The 7,086-nt window shown below is 36.7% G+C and overlaps 1 pseudogene; it reads right to left on the bottom strand.

The window, feature by feature from the left end:
- Positions 1-6,422: 6,422 nt before the first annotated feature.
- LOC122151676 lies at positions 6,423-6,531 on the bottom strand (annotated as a pseudogene).
- Positions 6,532-7,086: the final 555 nt, after the last annotated feature.

Below are 7,086 nucleotides of genomic sequence, written 5' to 3'. Positions count from 1 at the left end.
TCCCTTGAGTGGTCCATTTAATCCATTAACATTCAGGGTAATTATTGATAAGCTTAAATGTGTTGTCCCTCGTTTCTTTGTTCCATATTATGTTCTGTGCTGAGCTTATTATGGTTATGAATCATGTTATCTTTTCCTTTGTTGCTGTTGTTTTAGTATATGATGAATATTTGTGCTTGTCCTCTTTTTTATTGTGATGTGAAGGTTTACCATTCTTTGAGGTTACCTTGTGATTTATAATTTTCTCCCCAAGTTTAGAACAGTTCATTGTATCTTATTACTCTTAGTTTCCTCACCATTTAGAATTTCTGTAACTACACAATCTTTTCCCTGCTGTTGTTTGTAGTTGTCCTCACTTGCCAATTGATGTCTCTGGTTCCCTGTTTACTATCTTGTAAGTTTATTTTACTTTGGATATGTCCATAGCTGTGATTTCTGGGTATTGTCATCTTATGTATTAATTGTTGGTTGTTATTTGCTATATTTGGTTCTTTGTTCAAAGGACTCCTTTAACATCTCTTGTAAGGTTGGTCTTGTTTTAACAAATTCCCTTGGTTTCTGCTTATCTGGAAATCTCCTAATTTCACCATCATGTTTGAGGGACAGTTTTGCCGGGTATCTAATTCTTGGTAGAAATTTTTTTCTCTTTCAGGGTTTTATATATGCCATTCCATTGCCTTCTCACTGAATGGTTTCTGCTGAGAAATCAGAGCTTATTCTTACTTCCTGTCATTTGTAGGTAACTTTTTGTTTTTCCCATGTTGCTATCAGGATTTTGTCTTTGTCTTTGGTTTTGATGAGTTTGATGATGATGTGTCTTGGTGATTTTCTTTTGAGGCCTATCTTGTTTGGGGTTCGTTGGACTTCCTGAATGGATATGTTCTCCTCTTTTATCATATCAGGGAAATTCTCCTCCAGCAATTCTTGGTGGTTTTGTTTTTCTCTTCTTCTTCTGGAATTCCAATGACATGTACGTTATTCCTTTTGATGGTATCCCAAATGAACCTTAGGCTTTCTTCATTTTGTTTTGATTTTTTTTTTTTTTTTGATTGATCCCTTTCCAAAGAAGTATTCAGGTATTTGTCTTCAATCTCATTAATTCTGTCTTTCATTGCATCAATTCTACTCCTTTGCCCTTCCAATGTGTTATCTATTTCTGACAATTTAGTATTAATCTTTTGGATTTCTGTCTGTAGATTTAGAATCATTTCTAATTTTTTGTTTATTTTGTCATTTTGTTCTTGTATTTTCTTCCAAAATTCTTCTAAGGTTTTTTTCTGTGTTTTCTTTGGTCTGTCTCTCAATCCTTTGAAGATACCTAAATATCATTCTTTTGAATTCCTTGTCAGAGAGTTCCAATGCTGCTTCTTTCTCAGGGATGTGTTCTGGGTCTGTATCCTGCTCCTTTGTTTCTACCACTTTGTCCTGCTTCTTTGTGTGGACTGGGATGGTCTGTTTTCTCTGAGGCATAGTGGTGTTGTTGTATTTAGATCTCTGTTAACTGTTTGTGAAGAACAGCCAAGGGTGATTCAGGCTTTTCTTCATGGTTTTTTATTGTTGGCCCATTGGTGGAGAAGGAGGTAGTGGCTCTTGCTCAGTAAGTGAAGTTGCAGGAGGTATGGGTGTAGTTGTGTCTTATGGAGACTGTTGTTGTCTCCTACTCAGTTAGACACAAGTTACAATTGAATAACCTTCAAAAAACTAAAAGCACATGGACAAAAAGCACACCATGTAATCACACAGGAACAGTAGCCAAAAAAAGAGAAAAAAGAAAAAGAAGAAGAAGAAAAAAGAAAACCTGCAATATCTGGGGATAGGGCACTAAGAGAAAAAAAGTAGAGAAGGAGAATAATGAGGGGCAAAATGCAAAAGAAAAATAAGGAACGGAATTAACCATGAGAGAAAAGGGGAAAACTAAACAAACAAACAAACAAAACTCTTAATTTAAAAAAACAAATTCAACCAGGAACATGGAAAAGAAAAAAATTCTGAAAACTAGGACCTGGGAGGGGAAGATTAAGAATAATATTAAAAAGGACAAAAGCATTAACAATATTAGTTGTTTTAAAACACAAATACAAGCAAACTAATCTCCAGAAAAAAGAAAGCAAAAAAGAGAAAAATAAAAATAAAAAAAGAGGGGAAAAAAAAAAAAGAAGAATCAGTGGAGGATAGGGCAGGGCACCCAGGTTCTGTCTGAGTACACAGACTGTTATGGAGTTCCTGTGGGCCCAGAAAGTAGGTGGTAGTGGGGGATGGCCACACCTCCATTCACCAAGCAGGTGTAGGGTATAAGAGTAACAATAGGAATGTTGTAACTTTTCAGTCTTGCGGGTCCAGAGTGTCCTTGGGGTTGCTGGAAAGCAGAACGTGTTCTCAAGCCTCAGGAATCTGCGAGAACACTGTCTCTTTAAATATCCAAAATAGTCAAGGTGCTTTTAAACCCTCAAAATGGCGGCACCCTCCGGACCAGCAAAAGTCCACAGCTCAGCCCACCCTTCTCTTCACTTTCTCCGTTTATTCACCAGCCACCATGCACAGTCCTCCGTGCAGTCCCTGGCTAGCAAGGCTGATTTTTTGGTTAATTCTTAGGTTCTACCACCACTCGGGAATCTCCAAGCTGTATGTGTCATCAGGATCTCTCAGGATTGCTGCCAAACCACAGCTCCATATGTCTCCTTTTTGGTATTTTCATGCAAATTCTTCTGCTAGTTGGTGTTTAGTCCACTTCTATATCCTTCCCTTCAAGGCTCAGGGGTCCAGGATTATCTTCTGTGTCTGTGTTAATTCGTTTTGCTTTTCTTTGTTGAAGAGGGTCTGTGCAGTCTTACTGCCTAGTCCGCCGTCTTGCTGGAACTCTTGATTTTAAATCTTGCAGTATCCCCTTGTCCTGTTTGAACAACAGCCTCCTGGTCTATGTACAGGTTCCTCATAAGCACAATTAACTTTTCTGGAATTCCCATTCTTCTCAATGTTATCCATAATTTGTTATGATCTACTTGGAAGGAAGGTTGGGCAATCCTACTTCTGTGGTGATAACTGCCTCAGAAACCCAAGGAGGGGTTGCTAGGAGTCAGAGCCGACTTGATGGCAAATAACAACAACAACAACAACACAATCAAATGCTTTTGCATGGTCAATAAAACACAAGTAATCATCTCTCTGGTATTCTTTGCATTGAGCCAAGATCCATCTGACATCAGCAATGAGATCCCTCATTCCACATCCTGTTCTGATTCCAGCTTGCAATTCTGGAAGTTCTCTGTCAATATTCTTCTGCTTTTGAAATATCTTCAGGAAGATTTTTCTTGTGTGTGATATTAATGATATTATTCAATAATTTCCACATTCTGTAGGATCACCTCTCTTTGGAATGGGTACAAATATGGATCTCTTCCAGTCAGTTGGCCAGGTAGCTGTCTTACAAATTTCTTGGCATAGACTAGTGAGTGCCTCCAGCAGGGCATCCATTTGTTGAAACATCTCAGTGAGTATTCTGTCAATTTCTGGAGCCTTGTTCTTTGCCAATTCCTTCAGTGCATATTTGACTTCTTCCTTCAGTATCGTTGGCTCTTGATCATGTGGCACCTCCTGAAATGGATGAACATCGACTAATTCTTTTTGGTGTAATGATTTTGTGTATTCCTTCCATCTTCTTTTGGTGTTTCCTGCATCATAGAAAACATTTATAAAATCTCCAGCCATAGACAAAGAATAAATTCCCATGTTTTCAACTAACCAATGTAAGACATGAACCAACATTTGAAGAAGAAACATAATCTCTCAGATTAGAGATTGAGATGGATCAATGGAAGAAAATGGTCACAGCCCTTACTCTGGTAGCCATTTGTGTTTTGTACCTGATAACCAGCATCTTTGGTCAAATATGTTTTCTCTATTTCTTTTGCAGTATATAGCAGTTGATCACTGAGTATGGAATAAGATAAACCTCTGTAAATTGTGTCTGACTGAGCCTGACTTTGGGAGAAGTAGACAAGAAGTTATTTTATTTATGAAGATAAAGAGAGTAAGACTTTCTAACCCAATGTAGCAAGTGTTAGTGGTACCCCATCCATATCCCCTTGGCAGTTACCGTTGCTGAGCATGCTACCTGAGTCTCTCTACAGGAGAGACTCTGTAGCTATAAAAATACATTTATCTCATGTATGTGGCATACTGGGAGTGTTGGGGACCTAATGCTCCTTGAGAGTAGCTTTCAATCAATAGCTGACAATAATCAGTGGATAAATAGTCTGTTGGTTAGACAGCTCTAAGGCATGTTCCATATTCTGTCCCAAAAGTCTTAAACAGGATTGAGCCCTAATTGCCCACAGCAATGACTTGGTCAGTAATCAACTCTTATTGACTTCCTTCTATCCCCTGTTATTTTCCCACTCTCCTATAAAAGCTTCCTGGAATCCCCTACTAAATAAAATACTTACATTCACTTTCATAAGTGCAGGTCTTCTTTTAGGGGAACCATTCCAGTTAAGAAAACAAATTGTCAGAATCCCTAAAATCATGAACATTTAAATGGATAGACTATGAAGTTCTTTCATATAATTCAGGTACTATAGAAGTTAAGCTTGGATTAAAGTGGTAGTGCAGACTTAATCTCTATTAACAGAATTAATCTCGGTTAACAAACCAGCTCAACAAGGTGGGTGATGGTGGTGGTGGAAAGGGTTGACCAAATAGGGGTGATGTAAAACATCCTTTTGTTTTTTGTTAGTAAATAAATTGCATCAAGTAGACTTTGACTCATGCAACTATGTAAGATGACGGATTGTCACTGACAGAAAAATCAGAACTTTGTATTTATGCATAACGTACAGTATCTGGCTCTCTCTGGGACCTTATCCTTCTGATTTTACCCTTCTGATTGATACCAGCTGCCTCACCTCACTCACCTCCTATTTGACTACAACCAAACTTGGTAGTCAACTTCCTGCCCTCTACTTAGCATGACCCAACTTGTTCACTTGCATCTGTGCTCACAGCAAAGCTCCCCAATTAATGTCCTCACTCCCTCTCCTTTCATTCACTTTTCATACATACCTGTTAATTGTTCTTTAAAATCATTTTATTCTAAACATAAAACTCTTTTCTAGAGACTTTTCTATGGAATCTTCAATCATCAGCCATATTTAATCCTGAAGCAGCAAAGCACTCATAAATATTTCACTTAAAATTAAAGTGTCCAGAACTATAGAAATATGTCAATACTTCTAAACCTTCATATTTTGATTCCCTCAACTTCCATTTCCTTTAATCGTCACAGTATGATTTTTACTTGCTTTTTTTCCCCCTCCTTTTTTGTAGCATCTGGCAACATTTTAGCTTTTAAACAAATTGAACAATGTAGTGAAACCCTCTGTATTGGATCATTTGAAAATTCCTTGTGAATGGGATGTCTTTGTCTAATCAACAAATTATTTTTAATGATAAAATATTTTAATTTTGTAATGAAGTTTCATAACTATCTCTGTTATTAAAGATTTAAAGTAAAGATAAATGGAACACACACACACACACACACAAATTGTTACCAAAGCAGACTTACAAATACTCCTCTTCTAAAAATCTAACAAAAAATAAAACTTGGTAAATAGCCAAAATTCCTTCAAATAACAAAATAGAAAATAAAGTGCCATCTTATTCCTTAAACTTTGAAATGTGATGGTTTTCCCCCACATCACCCTCTGAAAAGAGAGAGAAGGAAAGTTGATTTTCTAATGTTGTATATTACAACTTTTAACTCCTTGACTGCAGAAGTAGTGGGAAATTATAGTGAGGTGATACAATATTAGAAATTCTTATTAATACCTTGCAATAGGAATAAAATCTACGAAGAAGTTAATGAGATGGCCATAGAAGTGACAAAACAACAACAACAACAACAACAACAAATCTTCAAAAACAGAAGCTGCTACATTATATGCAGGACATCAGCAGAGACAGGAAGAGTGAACCAGGCTTGCCATAGTTTAGGGCACTGTGCTGAGTTAAGGTAAGGAGGTGAGGCTCACACGAGTGGGTCATGGTATGAGACAGATAAAGAAATCTCAGAAGAGAAAGAGAAAATTCTGTACCTCCAAGAAATAGCTGCACACAAATTCAAAAGAATGTACTTCTTCCTTTACTTATGAACCCTCAACCTCAGAAAACTGGAGAGACAACAATAAGAGGCTTTATAACTCAGAAAGGGAAAATGGCACCAGAGGCTTCTGAGAAAAACCAAGAGGTTTTAATTAAGGAGGGAAGCATGCTAAAATTTACTCTGCCATAAAAGAGTAAGTTGATTTGAAAAGAGCTGTTCATAAAAAGAAATAACACCATATATTTGAAAATATAGTAACCACATAAAAAGAAATAAAGAAGGAAAAGAGTTGGAAAAGGAATATAGCATATAAACAACAGCTGAAGAATCCAATATAGAATATAACCCAAGACTATAATCAAGAGTTTTTAATTTTAAACTGGTAAGAATAGATACTACACCCGATCTTAGCCAAAAGGCCAAGAAGTGCTTGAGTGTTTAATTTTAAATATGAATTCAATAAACCACAAAATCAAAGTTCATATAACAGAATAAATTGGAAAAACAAATCTCAAGTTAAGAAAATATTTTGAGAACCCAAATAACACAAGCAGATAAACTAAACAAGTAAACTAGAAATATCAAAGGATAGGCATGGCTGAAGAACGAAACAATGGCATAGAGAAAAGGCTTGGGATTGAACACATGAACACAAAAGACAAAACAATAAGATAACAATGGCTCCAACTCATGGCAACCTTATGCATAACAGAAGGAAGTGTTGTCCAATCTTGCACCACCCTCATGATCATTGGTCTATTTGAGTCCATTGTTGTAGTTATTATGTCAATCCATCTCACTGAGGGCTTCCCTTGTTTACACTGGCCCTCTACTTCACCAAACATATGTCCTTTTCTAGCTGTCAATCTTTCCTGAGGATGTGTCCAAAATAAGCAAGAAAAAACTAGCAGAAAATGATTACAAAAGTTTCACAAGGATAACAAGCATTACAAGAATAAATGATCTTTGAATTATAGCACCCAATA

This window comes from Orycteropus afer, unplaced genomic scaffold (genome assembly GCF_000298275.1).
Source record: "Orycteropus afer afer isolate SDZICR_OR568_19922 unplaced genomic scaffold, OryAfe1.0 scaffold00633, whole genome shotgun sequence".
Lineage (NCBI taxonomy): Eukaryota > Metazoa > Chordata > Mammalia > Tubulidentata > Orycteropodidae > Orycteropus > Orycteropus afer.
The sequence above is the reverse complement of the archived record's forward strand: the minus strand, read 5'-3'. Positions and strand labels throughout refer to the sequence as shown.